At 43.5% G+C, this 19691-nt stretch overlaps 16 non-coding genes across 16 annotated transcripts; 9 read left to right on the forward strand and 7 right to left on the reverse strand.

The window, feature by feature from the left end:
* Positions 1–685: 685 nt before the first annotated feature.
* On the reverse strand, positions 686–757 carry TRNAA-AGC (transfer RNA alanine (anticodon AGC)). Its single transcript has one exon. It is a non-coding gene; the product is annotated as a tRNA-Ala (tRNA).
* A 674-nt stretch (positions 758–1431) lies between these two features.
* Positions 1432–1504, forward strand: TRNAM-CAU (transfer RNA methionine (anticodon CAU)). The gene has a single exon. It is a non-coding gene; the product is annotated as a tRNA-Met (tRNA).
* Positions 1505–2821: 1317 nt separating this feature from the next.
* TRNAA-AGC (transfer RNA alanine (anticodon AGC)) lies at positions 2822–2893 on the reverse strand. The gene has a single exon. It is a non-coding gene; the product is annotated as a tRNA-Ala (tRNA).
* Positions 2894–3567: 674 nt separating this feature from the next.
* Positions 3568–3640, forward strand: TRNAM-CAU (transfer RNA methionine (anticodon CAU)). Its single transcript has one exon. It is a non-coding gene; the product is annotated as a tRNA-Met (tRNA).
* A 1317-nt stretch (positions 3641–4957) lies between these two features.
* TRNAA-AGC (transfer RNA alanine (anticodon AGC)) lies at positions 4958–5029 on the reverse strand. Its single transcript has one exon. It is a non-coding gene; the product is annotated as a tRNA-Ala (tRNA).
* Positions 5030–5703: 674 nt separating this feature from the next.
* TRNAM-CAU (transfer RNA methionine (anticodon CAU)) lies at positions 5704–5776 on the forward strand. The gene has a single exon. It is a non-coding gene; the product is annotated as a tRNA-Met (tRNA).
* Positions 5777–7839: 2063 nt separating this feature from the next.
* On the forward strand, positions 7840–7912 carry TRNAM-CAU (transfer RNA methionine (anticodon CAU)). The gene has a single exon. It is a non-coding gene; the product is annotated as a tRNA-Met (tRNA).
* A 1317-nt stretch (positions 7913–9229) lies between these two features.
* Positions 9230–9301, reverse strand: TRNAA-AGC (transfer RNA alanine (anticodon AGC)). The gene has a single exon. It is a non-coding gene; the product is annotated as a tRNA-Ala (tRNA).
* Positions 9302–9975: 674 nt separating this feature from the next.
* On the forward strand, positions 9976–10048 carry TRNAM-CAU (transfer RNA methionine (anticodon CAU)). Its single transcript has one exon. It is a non-coding gene; the product is annotated as a tRNA-Met (tRNA).
* A 2063-nt stretch (positions 10049–12111) lies between these two features.
* On the forward strand, positions 12112–12184 carry TRNAM-CAU (transfer RNA methionine (anticodon CAU)). The gene has a single exon. It is a non-coding gene; the product is annotated as a tRNA-Met (tRNA).
* Positions 12185–13501: 1317 nt separating this feature from the next.
* On the reverse strand, positions 13502–13573 carry TRNAA-AGC (transfer RNA alanine (anticodon AGC)). The gene has a single exon. It is a non-coding gene; the product is annotated as a tRNA-Ala (tRNA).
* Positions 13574–14247: 674 nt separating this feature from the next.
* Positions 14248–14320, forward strand: TRNAM-CAU (transfer RNA methionine (anticodon CAU)). The gene has a single exon. It is a non-coding gene; the product is annotated as a tRNA-Met (tRNA).
* Positions 14321–15637: 1317 nt separating this feature from the next.
* Positions 15638–15709, reverse strand: TRNAA-AGC (transfer RNA alanine (anticodon AGC)). The gene has a single exon. It is a non-coding gene; the product is annotated as a tRNA-Ala (tRNA).
* Positions 15710–16383: 674 nt separating this feature from the next.
* On the forward strand, positions 16384–16456 carry TRNAM-CAU (transfer RNA methionine (anticodon CAU)). Its single transcript has one exon. It is a non-coding gene; the product is annotated as a tRNA-Met (tRNA).
* Positions 16457–17773: 1317 nt separating this feature from the next.
* TRNAA-AGC (transfer RNA alanine (anticodon AGC)) lies at positions 17774–17845 on the reverse strand. Its single transcript has one exon. It is a non-coding gene; the product is annotated as a tRNA-Ala (tRNA).
* Positions 17846–18519: 674 nt separating this feature from the next.
* Positions 18520–18592, forward strand: TRNAM-CAU (transfer RNA methionine (anticodon CAU)). The gene has a single exon. It is a non-coding gene; the product is annotated as a tRNA-Met (tRNA).
* Positions 18593–19691: the final 1099 nt, after the last annotated feature.

Consider the following 19691-nt stretch of genomic DNA (forward strand, 5'->3'; position numbering starts at 1 on the left):
ATATGACCTGCAGCTTGCTCTACAAATTGCCACTTCCTAGAGTGCATTCTCAGCTACATCTTATCACCATAAAGGGGGACTGCTTACCTACCTGAATGTGCTGTGCTGGCGTGAAGGAAAGCAGGGGACCTAGAATTAGAAATCCTACAGAAAGGAGTTTTCCTGAAAGGGCATGGGGCCGAGGAATCCACAGCCCTTTGGAAGCATTTCTGGCAAAAGGATGACAGCATGGGAACATGAAGGAAAGGACAGAAAGTTAGGAGAGTCATTACTCCGTACGGAGCATGAAGAACATGCATTTTTAATGCTTCTGTGAAAGGAACTGGAAAAGCAAAACCAGTAGATTAATGGACCATTCAGAAGGGATTAGGATGAAGAAAACATTTTGTTTTTCTTAAACCTTCTGGTAAGAGTCTCTGGTTTAGAGGAAGAATTCAAATAAATGACCAAGACAGCTGTGCCCGTTTTCTATACTAAGAATGCCAAGATAAATCACCACTTTGGTTTCTTATGGAAGCAAGATTATTTTTTTCTATAAACACGGGAAATGAGATAGCCCCATTTCAAAAGGTTTTGCAAGGCGAAGAAAGTGGGGTTCTGGCACCAGCTGCATGACATCTCACTTCCTTACTCATGATGCCAGCCTAGCTATCTGTCAAAAGGCAAGATTAGCATGGCGAAAAGCTGGAGATGCCGGGGATTGAACCCGGGGCCTCATACATGCTAAGCATGCGCTCTACCACTGAGCTACATCCCCACATCCTGTAGAGGGAGACCTTGCTCCACGCATGGAAACCTGGAATTCTATTGAATGTACATTCACCACATAGGACACTGGAATGGGAAGCGTCAGGTGTGGAATTCCATATGATTTACAGCTGGATTTTCTAGCACCGTTTTTTATGGAATAAGGTTGACTCTAGAATGAATAATTCCCCACACACAACAGCTAGATGCAATCGAAAAAAGCCAGAGTATTCAAGGCAACTGGTTCAGGATACATCAAAGAAGGATATGGTTGAGTGCTGTTTCCACATCTTGTGAGATGACTTAAGGTACCCCTGCTCTTTTTGCAGGACACACAGCTATGTTACATTAGCATGTAAAGTGTTGAGATCTAGATGCATCTACGGCTAGGGGCGGCATGTTAATTCTGGGTTTTAGTCCATTTCATTCTCAGTTATGAGGAGGAAAAAATGGCACGATCTTTCTTAGAGAGGTGAATGGTATGCCCTGATTTCTTTTGCATGGCTAAATGTATGGGGTGTGGGTTTAAGCACTGGGAAAGAGCAGTCTTCTGACCATTATAACTGCAGACGATTTTAATCCAGCGAGGCAACCGAAGTGTATTGATATTCCAACATGAGAACAGCATTTTTGCTACCTTCCCTCTTCATGGTGTGTAGACGCATTTGTTAGCGGTTTCAAGCAGCCTTCTTAGCGCAGTAGGCAGCGCGTCAGTCTCATAATCTGAAGGTCCTGAGTTCGATCCTCAGAGAGAGCATTGCAGTGTTTCTTTTGTCAAGAGAAACATCTCAGATTTTCTCCAAATCTGTAAACTATTCCTCCACATTGCATCTTGCTCAGTTTTAAGGAGTTGGTGTCTTTGTAGATTCCCTCTTTCATATCCATGGCCACTCATTGTAGGTGAGTTTTAGCTGGTTCGGCTGCCGAAACATCTACCTTGGTACAATGAAACTGGAAGTCTTCCAAGTGCCTTCATATATTTAGTCAAGGCTTTGGAATGAATTCTGATCTGCAGGTCCTTGTTTATTTCTCTTCCAACATCCCTCAGAAATGACTATGTGGTCAATTTCATTGGAAAGCAGAAGAAGTCTACCCTTCTGTCCTAGCATTTATTTGGAGCTAGGGAAATGTTTCTCAATCAGAGGGGCACATAATGTTTTAACAAGAGAGAAAGCAGCTATGGAAAACAAAAAAGGGGAAACTCCTCCGAGCCGGATTTGAACCAGCGACCTAAGGATTTCTGTTTCTCCACTACAGTCCTCCGCTCTCCCAACTGAGCTATCGGAGGATTGGGCAGTACAGCTTTCCATGCTGCATTCATCTTTCTTTCAATAATGGTTGCGGCGGGAGTGGGCTGGGAGTACTGCAGTCTAATCTTGAAAATCATGAATATGACCTGCAGCTTGCTCTACAAATTGCCACTTCCTAGAGTGCATTCTCAGCTACATCTTATCACCATAAAGGGGGACTGCTTACCTACCTGAATGTGCTGTGCTGGCGTGAAGGAAAGCAGGGGACCTAGAATTAGAAATCCTACAGAAAGGAGTTTTCCTGAAAGGGCATGGGGCCGAGGAATCCACAGCCCTTTGGAAGCATTTCTGGCAAAAGGATGACAGCATGGGAACATGAAGGAAAGGACAGAAAGTTAGGAGAGTCATTACTCCGTACGGAGCATGAAGAACATGCATTTTTAATGCTTCTGTGAAAGGAACTGGAAAAGCAAAACCAGTAGATTAATGGACCATTCAGAAGGGATTAGGATGAAGAAAACATTTTGTTTTTCTTAAACCTTCTGGTAAGAGTCTCTGGTTTAGAGGAAGAATTCAAATAAATGACCAAGACAGCTGTGCCCGTTTTCTATACTAAGAATGCCAAGATAAATCACCACTTTGGTTTCTTATGGAAGCAAGATTATTTTTTTCTATAAACACGGGAAATGAGATAGCCCCATTTCAAAAGGTTTTGCAAGGCGAAGAAAGTGGGGTTCTGGCACCAGCTGCATGACATCTCACTTCCTTACTCATGATGCCAGCCTAGCTATCTGTCAAAAGGCAAGATTAGCATGGCGAAAAGCTGGAGATGCCGGGGATTGAACCCGGGGCCTCATACATGCTAAGCATGCGCTCTACCACTGAGCTACATCCCCACATCCTGTAGAGGGAGACCTTGCTCCACGCATGGAAACCTGGAATTCTATTGAATGTACATTCACCACATAGGACACTGGAATGGGAAGCGTCAGGTGTGGAATTCCATATGATTTACAGCTGGATTTTCTAGCACCGTTTTTTATGGAATAAGGTTGACTCTAGAATGAATAATTCCCCACACACAACAGCTAGATGCAATCGAAAAAAGCCAGAGTATTCAAGGCAACTGGTTCAGGATACATCAAAGAAGGATATGGTTGAGTGCTGTTTCCACATCTTGTGAGATGACTTAAGGTACCCCTGCTCTTTTTGCAGGACACACAGCTATGTTACATTAGCATGTAAAGTGTTGAGATCTAGATGCATCTACGGCTAGGGGCGGCATGTTAATTCTGGGTTTTAGTCCATTTCATTCTCAGTTATGAGGAGGAAAAAATGGCACGATCTTTCTTAGAGAGGTGAATGGTATGCCCTGATTTCTTTTGCATGGCTAAATGTATGGGGTGTGGGTTTAAGCACTGGGAAAGAGCAGTCTTCTGACCATTATAACTGCAGACGATTTTAATCCAGCGAGGCAACCGAAGTGTATTGATATTCCAACATGAGAACAGCATTTTTGCTACCTTCCCTCTTCATGGTGTGTAGACGCATTTGTTAGCGGTTTCAAGCAGCCTTCTTAGCGCAGTAGGCAGCGCGTCAGTCTCATAATCTGAAGGTCCTGAGTTCGATCCTCAGAGAGAGCATTGCAGTGTTTCTTTTGTCAAGAGAAACATCTCAGATTTTCTCCAAATCTGTAAACTATTCCTCCACATTGCATCTTGCTCAGTTTTAAGGAGTTGGTGTCTTTGTAGATTCCCTCTTTCATATCCATGGCCACTCATTGTAGGTGAGTTTTAGCTGGTTCGGCTGCCGAAACATCTACCTTGGTACAATGAAACTGGAAGTCTTCCAAGTGCCTTCATATATTTAGTCAAGGCTTTGGAATGAATTCTGATCTGCAGGTCCTTGTTTATTTCTCTTCCAACATCCCTCAGAAATGACTATGTGGTCAATTTCATTGGAAAGCAGAAGAAGTCTACCCTTCTGTCCTAGCATTTATTTGGAGCTAGGGAAATGTTTCTCAATCAGAGGGGCACATAATGTTTTAACAAGAGAGAAAGCAGCTATGGAAAACAAAAAAGGGGAAACTCCTCCGAGCCGGATTTGAACCAGCGACCTAAGGATTTCTGTTTCTCCACTACAGTCCTCCGCTCTCCCAACTGAGCTATCGGAGGATTGGGCAGTACAGCTTTCCATGCTGCATTCATCTTTCTTTCAATAATGGTTGCGGCGGGAGTGGGCTGGGAGTACTGCAGTCTAATCTTGAAAATCATGAATATGACCTGCAGCTTGCTCTACAAATTGCCACTTCCTAGAGTGCATTCTCAGCTACATCTTATCACCATAAAGGGGGACTGCTTACCTACCTGAATGTGCTGTGCTGGCGTGAAGGAAAGCAGGGGACCTAGAATTAGAAATCCTACAGAAAGGAGTTTTCCTGAAAGGGCATGGGGCCGAGGAATCCACAGCCCTTTGGAAGCATTTCTGGCAAAAGGATGACAGCATGGGAACATGAAGGAAAGGACAGAAAGTTAGGAGAGTCATTACTCCGTACGGAGCATGAAGAACATGCATTTTTAATGCTTCTGTGAAAGGAACTGGAAAAGCAAAACCAGTAGATTAATGGACCATTCAGAAGGGATTAGGATGAAGAAAACATTTTGTTTTTCTTAAACCTTCTGGTAAGAGTCTCTGGTTTAGAGGAAGAATTCAAATAAATGACCAAGACAGCTGTGCCCGTTTTCTATACTAAGAATGCCAAGATAAATCACCACTTTGGTTTCTTATGGAAGCAAGATTATTTTTTTCTATAAACACGGGAAATGAGATAGCCCCATTTCAAAAGGTTTTGCAAGGCAAAGAAAGTGGGGTTCTGGCACCAGCTGCATGACATCTCACTTCCTTACTCATGATGCCAGCCTAGCTATCTGTCAAAAGGCAAGATTAGCATGGCGAAAAGCTGGAGATGCCGGGGATTGAACCCGGGGCCTCATACATGCTAAGCATGCGCTCTACCACTGAGCTACATCCCCACATCCTGTAGAGGGAGACCTTGCTCCACGCATGGAAACCTGGAATTCTATTGAATGTACATTCACCACATAGGACACTGGAATGGGAAGCGTCAGGTGTGGAATTCCATATGATTTACAGCTGGATTTTCTAGCACCGTTTTTTATGGAATAAGGTTGACTCTAGAATGAATAATTCCCCACACACAACAGCTAGATGCAATCGAAAAAAGCCAGAGTATTCAAGGCAACTGGTTCAGGATACATCAAAGAAGGATATGGTTGAGTGCTGTTTCCACATCTTGTGAGATGACTTAAGGTACCCCTGCTCTTTTTGCAGGACACACAGCTATGTTACATTAGCATGTAAAGTGTTGAGATCTAGATGCATCTACGGCTAGGGGCGGCATGTTAATTCTGGGTTTTAGTCCATTTCATTCTCAGTTATGAGGAGGAAAAAATGGCACGATCTTTCTTAGAGAGGTGAATGGTATGCCCTGATTTCTTTTGCATGGCTAAATGTATGGGGTGTGGGTTTAAGCACTGGGAAAGAGCAGTCTTCTGACCATTATAACTGCAGACGATTTTAATCCAGCGAGGCAACCGAAGTGTATTGATATTCCAACATGAGAACAGCATTTTTGCTACCTTCCCTCTTCATGGTGTGTAGACGCATTTGTTAGCGGTTTCAAGCAGCCTTCTTAGCGCAGTAGGCAGCGCGTCAGTCTCATAATCTGAAGGTCCTGAGTTCGATCCTCTGAGAGGGCATTGCAGTGTTTCTTTTGTCAAGAGAAACATCTCAGATTTTCTCCAAATCTGTAAACTATTCCTCCACATTGCATCTTGCTCAGTTTTAAGGAGTTGGTGTCTTTGTAGATTCCCTCTTTCATATCCATGGCCACTCATTGTAGGTGAGTTTTAGCTGGTTCGGCTGCCGAAACATCTACCTTGGTACAATGAAACTGGAAGTCTTCCAAGTGCCTTCATATATTTAGTCAAGGCTTTGGAATGAATTCTGATCTGCAGGTCCTTGTTTATTTCTCTTCCAACATCCCTCAGAAATGACTATGTGGTCAATTTCATTGGAAAGCAGAAGAAGTCTACCCTTCTGTCCTAGCATTTATTTGGAGCTAGGGAAATGTTTCTCAATCAGAGGGGCACATAATGTTTTAACAAGAGAGAAAGCAGCTATGGAAAACAAAAAAGGGGAAACTCCTCCGAGCCGGATTTGAACCAGCGACCTAAGGATTTCTGTTTCTCCACTACAGTCCTCCGCTCTCCCAACTGAGCTATCGGAGGATTGGGCAGTACAGCTTTCCATGCTGCATTCATCTTTCTTTCAATAATGGTTGCGGCGGGAGTGGGCTGGGAGTACTGCAGTCTAATCTTGAAAATCATGAATATGACCTGCAGCTTGCTCTACAAATTGCCACTTCCTAGAGTGCATTCTCAGCTACATCTTATCACCATAAAGGGGGACTGCTTACCTACCTGAATGTGCTGTGCTGGCGTGAAGGAAAGCAGGGGACCTAGAATTAGAAATCCTACAGAAAGGAGTTTTCCTGAAAGGGCATGGGGCCGAGGAATCCACAGCCCTTTGGAAGCATTTCTGGCAAAAGGATGACAGCATGGGAACATGAAGGAAAGGACAGAAAGTTAGGAGAGTCATTACTCCGTACGGAGCATGAAGAACATGCATTTTTAATGCTTCTGTGAAAGGAACTGGAAAAGCAAAACCAGTAGATTAATGGACCATTCAGAAGGGATTAGGATGAAGAAAACATTTTGTTTTTCTTATACCTTCTGGTAAGAGTCTCTGGTTTAGAGGAAGAATTCAAATAAATGACCAAGACAGCTGTGCCCGTTTTCTATACTAAGAATGCCAAGATAAATCACCACTTTGGTTTCTTATGGAAGCAAGATTATTTTTTTCTATAAACACGGGAAATGAGATAGCCCCATTTCAAAAGGTTTTGCAAGGCAAAGAAAGTGGGGTTCTGGCACCAGCTGCATGACATCTCACTTCCTTACTCATGATGCCAGCCTAGCTATCTGTCAAAAGGCAAGATTAGCATGGCGAAAAGCTGGAGATGCCGGGGATTGAACCGGGGGCCTCATACATGCTAAGCATGCGCTCTACCACTGAGCTACATCCCCACATCCTGTAGAGGGAGACCTTGCTCCACGCATGGAAACCTGGAATTCTATTGAATGTACATTCACCACATAGGACACTGGAATGGGAAGCGTCAGGTGTGGAATTCCATATGATTTACAGCTGGATTTTCTAGCACCGTTTTTTATGGAATAAGGTTGACTCTAGAATGAATAATTCCCCACACACAACAGCTAGATGCAATCGAAAAAAGCCAGAGTATTCAAGGCAACTGGTTCAGGATACATCAAAGAAGGATATGGTTGAGTGCTGTTTCCACATCTTGTGAGATGACTTAAGGTACCCCTGCTCTTTTTGCAGGACACACAGCTATGTTACATTAGCATGTAAAGTGTTGAGATCTAGATGCATCTACGGCTAGGGGCGGCATGTTAATTCTGGGTTTTAGTCCATTTCATTCTCAGTTATGAGGAGGAAAAAATGGCACGATCTTTCTTAGAGAGGTGAATGGTATGCCCTGATTTCTTTTGCATGGCTAAATGTATGGGGTGTGGGTTTAAGCACTGGGAAAGAGCAGTCTTCTGACCATTATAACTGCAGACGATTTTAATCCAGCGAGGCAACCGAAGTGTATTGATATTCCAACATGAGAACAGCATTTTTGCTACCTTCCCTCTTCATGGTGTGTAGACGCATTTGTTAGCGGTTTCAAGCAGCCTTCTTAGCGCAGTAGGCAGCGCGTCAGTCTCATAATCTGAAGGTCCTGAGTTCGATCCTCAGAGAGGGCATTGCAGTGTTTCTTTTGTCAAGAGAAACATCTCAGATTTTCTCCAAATCTGTAAACTATTCCTCCACATTGCATCTTGCTCAGTTTTAAGGAGTTGGTGTCTTTGTAGATTCCCTCTTTCATATCCATGGCCACTCATTGTAGGTGAGTTTTAGCTGGTTCGGCTGCCGAAACATCTACCTTGGTACAATGAAACTGGAAGTCTTCCAAGTGCCTTCATATATTTAGTCAAGGCTTTGGAATGAATTCTGATCTGCAGGTCCTTGTTTATTTCTCTTCCAACATCCCTCAGAAATGACTATGTGGTCAATTTCATTGGAAAGCAGAAGAAGTCTACCCTTCTGTCCTAGCATTTATTTGGAGCTAGGGAAATGTTTCTCAATCAGAGGGGCACATGATGTTTTAACAAGAGAGAAAGCAGCTATGGAAAACAAAAAAGGGGAAACTCCTCCGAGCCGGATTTGAACCAGCGACCTAAGGATTTCTGTTTCTCCACTACAGTCCTCCGCTCTCCCAACTGAGCTATCGGAGGATTGGGCAGTACAGCTTTCCATGCTGCATTCATCTTTCTTTCAATAATGCTTGCGGCGGGAGTGGGCTGGGAGTACTGCAGTCTAATCTTGAAAATCATGAATATGACCTGCAGCTTGCTCTACAAATTGCCACTTCCTAGAGTGCATTCTCAGCTACATCTTATCACCATAAAGGGGGACTGCTTACCTACCTGAATGTGCTGTGCTGGCGTGAAGGAAAGCAGGGGACCTAGAATTAGAAATCCTACAGAAAGGAGTTTTCCTGAAAGGGCATGGGGCCGAGGAATCCACAGCCCTTTGGAAGCATTTCTGGCAAAAGGATGACAGCATGGGAACATGAAGGAAAGGACAGAAAGTTAGGAGAGTCATTACTCCGTACGGAGCATGAAGAACATGCATTTTTAATGCTTCTGTGAAAGGAACTGGAAAAGCAAAACCAGTAGATTAATGGACCATTCAGAAGGGATTAGGATGAAGAAAACATTTTGTTTTTCTTAAACCTTCTGGTAAGAGTCTCTGGTTTAGAGGAAGAATTCAAATAAATGACCAAGACAGCTGTGCCCGTTTTCTATACTAAGAATGCCAAGATAAATCACCACTTTGGTTTCTTATGGAAGCAAGATTATTTTTTTCTATAAACACGGGAAATGAGATAGCCCCATTTCAAAAGGTTTTGCAAGGCGAAGAAAGTGGGGTTCTGGCACCAGCTGCATGACATCTCACTTCCTTACTCATGATGCCAGCCTAGCTATCTGTCAAAAGGCAAGATTAGCATGGCGAAAAGCTGGAGATGCCGGGGATTGAACCCGGGGCCTCATACATGCTAAGCATGCGCTCTACCACTGAGCTACATCCCCACATCCTGTAGAGGGAGACCTTGCTCCACGCATGGAAACCTGGAATTCTATTGAATGTACATTCACCACATAGGACACTGGAATGGGAAGCGTCAGGTGTGGAATTCCATATGATTTACAGCTGGATTTTCTAGCACCGTTTTTTATGGAATAAGGTTGACTCTAGAATGAATAATTCCCCACACACAACAGCTAGATGCAATCGAAAAAAGCCAGAGTATTCAAGGCAACTGGTTCAGGATACATCAAAGAAGGATATGGTTGAGTGCTGTTTCCACATCTTGTGAGATGACTTAAGGTACCCCTGCTCTTTTTGCAGGACACACAGCTATGTTACATTAGCATGTAAAGTGTTGAGATCTAGATGCATCTACGGCTAGGGGCGGCATGTTAATTCTGGGTTTTAGTCCATTTCATTCTCAGTTATGAGGAGGAAAAAATGGCACGATCTTTCTTAGAGAGGTGAATGGTATGCCCTGATTTCTTTTGCATGGCTAAATGTATGGGGTGTGGGTTTAAGCACTGGGAAAGAGCAGTCTTCTGACCATTATAACTGCAGACGATTTTAATCCAGCGAGGCAACCGAAGTGTATTGATATTCCAACATGAGAACAGCATTTTTGCTACCTTCCCTCTTCATGGTGTGTAGACGCATTTGTTAGCGGTTTCAAGCAGCCTTCTTAGCGCAGTAGGCAGCGCGTCAGTCTCATAATCTGAAGGTCCTGAGTTCGATCCTCAGAGAGAGCATTGCAGTGTTTCTTTTGTCAAGAGAAACATCTCAGATTTTCTCCAAATCTGTAAACTATTCCTCCACATTGCATCTTGCTCAGTTTTAAGGAGTTGGTGTCTTTGTAGATTCCCTCTTTCATATCCATGGCCACTCATTGTAGGTGAGTTTTAGCTGGTTCGGCTGCCGAAACATCTACCTTGGTACAATGAAACTGGAAGTCTTCCAAGTGCCTTCATATATTTAGTCAAGGCTTTGGAATGAATTCTGATCTGCAGGTCCTTGTTTATTTCTCTTCCAACATCCCTCAGAAATGACTATGTGGTCAATTTCATTGGAAAGCAGAAGAAGTCTACCCTTCTGTCCTAGCATTTATTTGGAGCTAGGGAAATGTTTCTCAATCAGAGGGGCACATAATGTTTTAACAAGAGAGAAAGCAGCTATGGAAAACAAAAAAGGGGAAACTCCTCCGAGCCGGATTTGAACCAGCGACCTAAGGATTTCTGTTTCTCCACTACAGTCCTCCGCTCTCCCAACTGAGCTATCGGAGGATTGGGCAGTATAGCTTTCCATGCTGCATTCATCTTTCTTTCAATAATGGTTGCGGCGGGAGTGGGCTGGGAGTACTGCAGTCTAATCTTGAAAATCATGAATATGACCTGCAGCTTGCTCTACAAATTGCCACTTCCTAGAGTGCATTCTCAGCTACATCTTATCACCATAAAGGGGGACTGCTTACCTACCTGAATGTGCTGTGCTGGCGTGAAGGAAAGCAGGGGACCTAGAATTAGAAATCCTACAGAAAGGAGTTTTCCTGAAAGGGCATGGGGCCGAGGAATCCACAGCCCTTTGGAAGCATTTCTGGCAAAAGGATGACAGCATGGGAACATGAAGGAAAGGACAGAAAGTTAGGAGAGTCATTACTCCGTACGGAGCATGAAGAACATGCATTTTTAATGCTTCTGTGAAAGGAACTGGAAAAGCAAAACCAGTAGATTAATGGACCATTCAGAAGGGATTAGGATGAAGAAAACATTTTGTTTTTCTTATACCTTCTGGTAAGAGTCTCTGGTTTAGAGGAAGAATTCAAATAAATGACCAAGACAGCTGTGCCCGTTTTCTATACTAAGAATGCCAAGATAAATCACCACTTTGGTTTCTTATGGAAGCAAGATTATTTTTTTCTATAAACACGGGAAATGAGATAGCCCCATTTCAAAAGGTTTTGCAAGGCAAAGAAAGTGGGGTTCTGGCACCAGCTGCATGACATCTCACTTCCTTACTCATGATGCCAGCCTAGCTATCTGTCAAAAGGCAAGATTAGCATGGCGAAAAGCTGGAGATGCCGGGGATTGAACCGGGGGCCTCATACATGCTAAGCATGCGCTCTACCACTGAGCTACATCCCCACATCCTGTAGAGGGAGACCTTGCTCCACGCATGGAAACCTGGAATTCTATTGAATGTACATTCACCACATAGGACACTGGAATGGGAAGCGTCAGGTGTGGAATTCCATATGATTTACAGCTGGATTTTCTAGCACCGTTTTTTATGGAATAAGGTTGACTCTAGAATGAATAATTCCCCACACACAACAGCTAGATGCAATCGAAAAAAGCCAGAGTATTCAAGGCAACTGGTTCAGGATACATCAAAGAAGGATATGGTTGAGTGCTGTTTCCACATCTTGTGAGATGACTTAAGGTACCCCTGCTCTTTTTGCAGGACACACAGCTATGTTACATTAGCATGTAAAGTGTTGAGATCTAGATGCATCTACGGCTAGGGGCGGCATGTTAATTCTGGGTTTTAGTCCATTTCATTCTCAGTTATGAGGAGGAAAAAATGGCACGATCTTTCTTAGAGAGGTGAATGGTATGCCCTGATTTCTTTTGCATGGCTAAATGTATGGGGTGTGGGTTTAAGCACTGGGAAAGAGCAGTCTTCTGACCATTATAACTGCAGACGATTTTAATCCAGCGAGGCAACCGAAGTGTATTGATATTCCAACATGAGAACAGCATTTTTGCTACCTTCCCTCTTCATGGTGTGTAGACGCATTTGTTAGCGGTTTCAAGCAGCCTTCTTAGCGCAGTAGGCAGCGCGTCAGTCTCATAATCTGAAGGTCCTGAGTTCGATCCTCAGAGAGGGCATTGCAGTGTTTCTTTTGTCAAGAGAAACATCTCAGATTTTCTCCAAATCTGTAAACTATTCCTCCACATTGCATCTTGCTCAGTTTTAAGGAGTTGGTGTCTTTGTAGATTCCCTCTTTCATATCCATGGCCACTCATTGTAGGTGAGTTTTAGCTGGTTCGGCTGCCGAAACATCTACCTTGGTACAATGAAACTGGAAGTCTTCCAAGTGCCTTCATATATTTAGTCAAGGCTTTGGAATGAATTCTGATCTGCAGGTCCTTGTTTATTTCTCTTCCAACATCCCTCAGAAATGACTATGTGGTCAATTTCATTGGAAAGCAGAAGAAGTCTACCCTTCTGTCCTAGCATTTATTTGGAGCTAGGGAAATGTTTCTCAATCAGAGGGGCACATGATGTTTTAACAAGAGAGAAAGCAGCTATGGAAAACAAAAAAGGGGAAACTCCTCCGAGCCGGATTTGAACCAGCGACCTAAGGATTTCTGTTTCTCCACTACAGTCCTCCGCTCTCCCAACTGAGCTATCGGAGGATTGGGCAGTACAGCTTTCCATGCTGCATTCATCTTTCTTTCAATAATGCTTGCGGCGGGAGTGGGCTGGGAGTACTGCAGTCTAATCTTGAAAATCATGAATATGACCTGCAGCTTGCTCTACAAATTGCCACTTCCTAGAGTGCATTCTCAGCTACATCTTATCACCATAAAGGGGGACTGCTTACCTACCTGAATGTGCTGTGCTGGCGTGAAGGAAAGCAGGGGACCTAGAATTAGAAATCCTACAGAAAGGAGTTTTCCTGAAAGGGCATGGGGCCGAGGAATCCACAGCCCTTTGGAAGCATTTCTGGCAAAAGGATGACAGCATGGGAACATGAAGGAAAGGACAGAAAGTTAGGAGAGTCATTACTCCGTACGGAGCATGAAGAACATGCATTTTTAATGCTTCTGTGAAAGGAACTGGAAAAGCAAAACCAGTAGATTAATGGACCATTCAGAAGGGATTAGGATGAAGAAAACATTTTGTTTTTCTTAAACCTTCTGGTAAGAGTCTCTGGTTTAGAGGAAGAATTCAAATAAATGACCAAGACAGCTGTGCCCGTTTTCTATACTAAGAATGCCAAGATAAATCACCACTTTGGTTTCTTATGGAAGCAAGATTATTTTTTTCTATAAACACGGGAAATGAGATAGCCCCATTTCAAAAGGTTTTGCAAGGCGAAGAAAGTGGGGTTCTGGCACCAGCTGCATGACATCTCACTTCCTTACTCATGATGCCAGCCTAGCTATCTGTCAAAAGGCAAGATTAGCATGGCGAAAAGCTGGAGATGCCGGGGATTGAACCCGGGGCCTCATACATGCTAAGCATGCGCTCTACCACTGAGCTACATCCCCACATCCTGTAGAGGGAGACCTTGCTCCACGCATGGAAACCTGGAATTCTATTGAATGTACATTCACCACATAGGACACTGGAATGGGAAGCGTCAGGTGTGGAATTCCATATGATTTACAGCTGGATTTTCTAGCACCGTTTTTTATGGAATAAGGTTGACTCTAGAATGAATAATTCCCCACACACAACAGCTAGATGCAATCGAAAAAAGCCAGAGTATTCAAGGCAACTGGTTCAGGATACATCAAAGAAGGATATGGTTGAGTGCTGTTTCCACATCTTGTGAGATGACTTAAGGTACCCCTGCTCTTTTTGCAGGACACACAGCTATGTTACATTAGCATGTAAAGTGTTGAGATCTAGATGCATCTACGGCTAGGGGCGGCATGTTAATTCTGGGTTTTAGTCCATTTCATTCTCAGTTATGAGGAGGAAAAAATGGCACGATCTTTCTTAGAGAGGTGAATGGTATGCCCTGATTTCTTTTGCATGGCTAAATGTATGGGGTGTGGGTTTAAGCACTGGGAAAGAGCAGTCTTCTGACCATTATAACTGCAGACGATTTTAATCCAGCGAGGCAACCGAAGTGTATTGATATTCCAACATGAGAACAGCATTTTTGCTACCTTCCCTCTTCATGGTGTGTAGACGCATTTGTTAGCGGTTTCAAGCAGCCTTCTTAGCGCAGTAGGCAGCGCGTCAGTCTCATAATCTGAAGGTCCTGAGTTCGATCCTCAGAGAGAGCATTGCAGTGTTTCTTTTGTCAAGAGAAACATCTCAGATTTTCTCCAAATCTGTAAACTATTCCTCCACATTGCATCTTGCTCAGTTTTAAGGAGTTGGTGTCTTTGTAGATTCCCTCTTTCATATCCATGGCCACTCATTGTAGGTGAGTTTTAGCTGGTTCGGCTGCCGAAACATCTACCTTGGTACAATGAAACTGGAAGTCTTCCAAGTGCCTTCATATATTTAGTCAAGGCTTTGGAATGAATTCTGATCTGCAGGTCCTTGTTTATTTCTCTTCCAACATCCCTCAGAAATGACTATGTGGTCAATTTCATTGGAAAGCAGAAGAAGTCTACCCTTCTGTCCTAGCATTTATTTGGAGCTAGGGAAATGTTTCTCAATCAGAGGGGCACATAATGTTTTAACAAGAGAGAAAGCAGCTATGGAAAACAAAAAAGGGGAAACTCCTCCGAGCCGGATTTGAACCAGCGACCTAAGGATTTCTGTTTCTCCACTACAGTCCTCCGCTCTCCCAACTGAGCTATCGGAGGATTGGGCAGTACAGCTTTCCATGCTGCATTCATCTTTCTTTCAATAATGGTTGCGGCGGGAGTGGGCTGGGAGTACTGCAGTCTAATCTTGAAAATCATGAATATGACCTGCAGCTTGCTCTACAAATTGCCACTTCCTAGAGTGCATTCTCAGCTACATCTTATCACCATAAAGGGGGACTGCTTACCTACCTGAATGTGCTGTGCTGGCGTGAAGGAAAGCAGGGGACCTAGAATTAGAAATCCTACAGAAAGGAGTTTTCCTGAAAGGGCATGGGGCCGAGGAATCCACAGCCCTTTGGAAGCATTTCTGGCAAAAGGATGACAGCATGGGAACATGAAGGAAAGGACAGAAAGTTAGGAGAGTCATTACTCCGTACGGAGCATGAAGAACATGCATTTTTAATGCTTCTGTGAAAGGAACTGGAAAAGCAAAACCAGTAGATTAATGGACCATTCAGAAGGGATTAGGATGAAGAAAACATTTTGTTTTTCTTAAACCTTCTGGTAAGAGTCTCTGGTTTAGAGGAAGAATTCAAATAAATGACCAAGACAGCTGTGCCCGTTTTCTATACTAAGAATGCCAAGATAAATCACCACTTTGGTTTCTTATGGAAGCAAGATTATTTTTTTCTATAAACACGGGAAATGAGATAGCCCCATTTCAAAAGGTTTTGCAAGGCGAAGAAAGTGGGGTTCTGGCACCAGCTGCATGACATCTCACTTCCTTACTCATGATGCCAGCCTAGCTATCTGTCAAAAGGCAAGATTAGCATGGCGAAAAGCTGGAGATGCCGGGGATTGAACCCGGGGCCTCATACATGCTAAGCATGCGCTCTACCACTGAGCTACATCCCCACATCCTGTAGAGGGAGACCTTGCTCCACGCATGGAAACCTGGAATTCTATTGAATGTACATTCACCACATAGGACACTGGAATGGGAAGCGTCAGGTGTGGAATTCCATATGATTTACAGCTGGATTTTCTAGCACCGTTTTTTATGGAATAAGGTTGACTCTAGAATGAATAATTCCCCACACACAACAGCTAGATGCAATCGAAAAAAGCCAGAGTATTCAAGGCAACTGGTTCAGGATACATCAAAGAAGGATATGGTTGAGTGCTGTTTCCACATCTTGTGAGATGACTTAAGGTACCCCTGCTCTTTTTGCAGGACACACAGCTATGTTACATTAGCATGTAAAGTGTTGAGATCTAGATGCATCTACGGCTAGGGGCGGCATGTTAATTCTGGGTTTTAGTCCATTTCATTCTCAGTTATGAGGAGGAAAAAATGGCACGATCTTTCTTAGAGAGGTGAATGGTATGCCCTGATTTCTTTTGCATGGCTAAATGTATGGGGTGTGGGTTTAAGCACTGGGAAAGAGCAGTCTTCTGACCATTATAACTGCAGACGATTTTAATCCAGCGAGGCAACCGAAGTGTATTGATATTCCAACATGAGAACAGCATTTTTGCTACCTTCCCTCTTCATGGTGTGTAGACGCATTTGTTAGCGGTTTCAAGCAGCCTTCTTAGCGCAGTAGGCAGCGCGTCAGTCTCATAATCTGAAGGTCCTGAGTTCGATCCTCAGAGAGAGCATTGCAGTGTTTCTTTTGTCAAGAGAAACATCTCAGATTTTCTCCAAATCTGTAAACTATTCCTCCACATTGCATCTTGCTCAGTTTTAAGGAGTTGGTGTCTTTGTAGATTCCCTCTTTCATATCCATGGCCACTCATTGTAGGTGAGTTTTAGCTGGTTCGGCTGCCGAAACATCTACCTTGGTACAATGAAACTGGAAGTCTTCCAAGTGCCTTCATATATTTAGTCAAGGCTTTGGAATGAATTCTGATCTGCAGGTCCTTGTTTATTTCTCTTCCAACATCCCTCAGAAATGACTATGTGGTCAATTTCATTGGAAAGCAGAAGAAGTCTACCCTTCTGTCCTAGCATTTATTTGGAGCTAGGGAAATGTTTCTCAATCAGAGGGGCACATAATGTTTTAACAAGAGAGAAAGCAGCTATGGAAAACAAAAAAGGGGAAACTCCTCCGAGCCGGATTTGAACCAGCGACCTAAGGATTTCTGTTTCTCCACTACAGTCCTCCGCTCTCCCAACTGAGCTATCGGAGGATTGGGCAGTACAGCTTTCCATGCTGCATTCATCTTTCTTTCAATAATGGTTGCGGCGGGAGTGGGCTGGGAGTACTGCAGTCTAATCTTGAAAATCATGAATATGACCTGCAGCTTGCTCTACAAATTGCCACTTCCTAGAGTGCATTCTCAGCTACATCTTATCACCATAAAGGGGGACTGCTTACCTACCTGAATGTGCTGTGCTGGCGTGAAGGAAAGCAGGGGACCTAGAATTAGAAATCCTACAGAAAGGAGTTTTCCTGAAAGGGCATGGGGCCGAGGAATCCACAGCCCTTTGGAAGCATTTCTGGCAAAAGGATGACAGCATGGGAACATGAAGGAAAGGACAGAAAGTTAGGAGAGTCATTACTCCGTACGGAGCATGAAGAACATGCATTTTTAATGCTTCTGTGAAAGGAACTGGAAAAGCAAAACCAGTAGATTAATGGACCATTCAGAAGGGATTAGGATGAAGAAAACATTTTGTTTTTCTTAAACCTTCTGGTAAGAGTCTCTGGTTTAGAGGAAGAATTCAAATAAATGACCAAGACAGCTGTGCCCGTTTTCTATACTAAGAATGCCAAGATAAATCACCACTTTGGTTTCTTATGGAAGCAAGATTATTTTTTTCTATAAACACGGGAAATGAGATAGCCCCATTTCAAAAGGTTTTGCAAGGCAAAGAAAGTGGGGTTCTGGCACCAGCTGCATGACATCTCACTTCCTTACTCATGATGCCAGCCTAGCTATCTGTCAAAAGGCAAGATTAGCATGGCGAAAAGCTGGAGATGCCGGGGATTGAACCCGGGGCCTCATACATGCTAAGCATGCGCTCTACCACTGAGCTACATCCCCACATCCTGTAGAGGGAGACCTTGCTCCACGCATGGAAACCTGGAATTCTATTGAATGTACATTCACCACATAGGACACTGGAATGGGAAGCGTCAGGTGTGGAATTCCATATGATTTACAGCTGGATTTTCTAGCACCGTTTTTTATGGAATAAGGTTGACTCTAGAATGAATAATTCCCCACACACAACAGCTAGATGCAATCGAAAAAAGCCAGAGTATTCAAGGCAACTGGTTCAGGATACATCAAAGAAGGATATGGTTGAGTGCTGTTTCCACATCTTGTGAGATGACTTAAGGTACCCCTGCTCTTTTTGCAGGACACACAGCTATGTTACATTAGCATGTAAAGTGTTGAGATCTAGATGCATCTACGGCTAGGGGCGGCATGTTAATTCTGGGTTTTAGTCCATTTCATTCTCAGTTATGAGGAGGAAAAAATGGCACGATCTTTCTTAGAGAGGTGAATGGTATGCCCTGATTTCTTTTGCATGGCTAAATGTATGGGGTGTGGGTTTAAGCACTGGGAAAGAGCAGTCTTCTGACCATTATAACTGCAGACGATTTTAATCCAGCGAGGCAACCGAAGTGTATTGATATTCCAACATGAGAACAGCATTTTTGCTACCTTCCCTCTTCATGGTGTGTAGACGCATTTGTTAGCGGTTTCAAGCAGCCTTCTTAGCGCAGTAGGCAGCGCGTCAGTCTCATAATCTGAAGGTCCTGAGTTCGATCCTCAGAGAGAGCATTGCAGTGTTTCTTTTGTCAAGAGAAACATCTCAGATTTTCTCCAAATCTGTAAACTATTCCTCCACATTGCATCTTGCTCAGTTTTAAGGAGTTGGTGTCTTTGTAGATTCCCTCTTTCATATCCATGGCCACTCATTGTAGGTGAGTTTTAGCTGGTTCGGCTGCCGAAACATCTACCTTGGTACAATGAAACTGGAAGTCTTCCAAGTGCCTTCATATATTTAGTCAAGGCTTTGGAATGAATTCTGATCTGCAGGTCCTTGTTTATTTCTCTTCCAACATCCCTCAGAAATGACTATGTGGTCAATTTCATTGGAAAGCAGAAGAAGTCTACCCTTCTGTCCTAGCATTTATTTGGAGCTAGGGAAATGTTTCTCAATCAGAGGGGCACATAATGTTTTAACAAGAGAGAAAGCAGCTATGGAAAACAAAAAAGGGGAAACTCCTCCGAGCCGGATTTGAACCAGCGACCTAAGGATTTCTGTTTCTCCACTACAGTCCTCCGCTCTCCCAACTGAGCTATCGGAGGATTGGGCAGTACAGCTTTCCATGCTGCATTCATCTTTCTTTCAATAATGGTTGCGGCGGGAGTGGGCTGGGAGTACTGCAGTCTAATCTTGAAAATCATGAATATGACCTGCAGCTTGCTCTACAAATTGCCACTTCCTAGAGTGCATTCTCAGCTACATCTTATCACCATAAAGGGGGACTGCTTACCTACCTGAATGTGCTGTGCTGGCGTGAAGGAAAGCAGGGGACCTAGAATTAGAAATCCTACAGAAAGGAGTTTTCCTGAAAGGGCATGGGGCCGAGGAATCCACAGCCCTTTGGAAGCATTTCTGGCAAAAGGATGACAGCATGGGAACATGAAGGAAAGGACAGAAAGTTAGGAGAGTCATTACTCCGTACGGAGCATGAAGAACATGCATTTTTAATGCTTCTGTGAAAGGAACTGGAAAAGCAAAACCAGTAGATTAATGGACCATTCAGAAGGGATTAGGATGAAGAAAACATTTTGTTTTTCTTAAACCTTCTGGTAAGAGTCTCTGGTTTAGAGGAAGAATTCAAATAAATGACCAAGACAGCTGTGCCCGTTT

This window comes from Pleurodeles waltl, unplaced genomic scaffold (assembly GCF_031143425.1).
Source record: "Pleurodeles waltl isolate 20211129_DDA unplaced genomic scaffold, aPleWal1.hap1.20221129 scaffold_247, whole genome shotgun sequence".
Lineage (NCBI taxonomy): Eukaryota > Metazoa > Chordata > Amphibia > Caudata > Salamandridae > Pleurodeles > Pleurodeles waltl.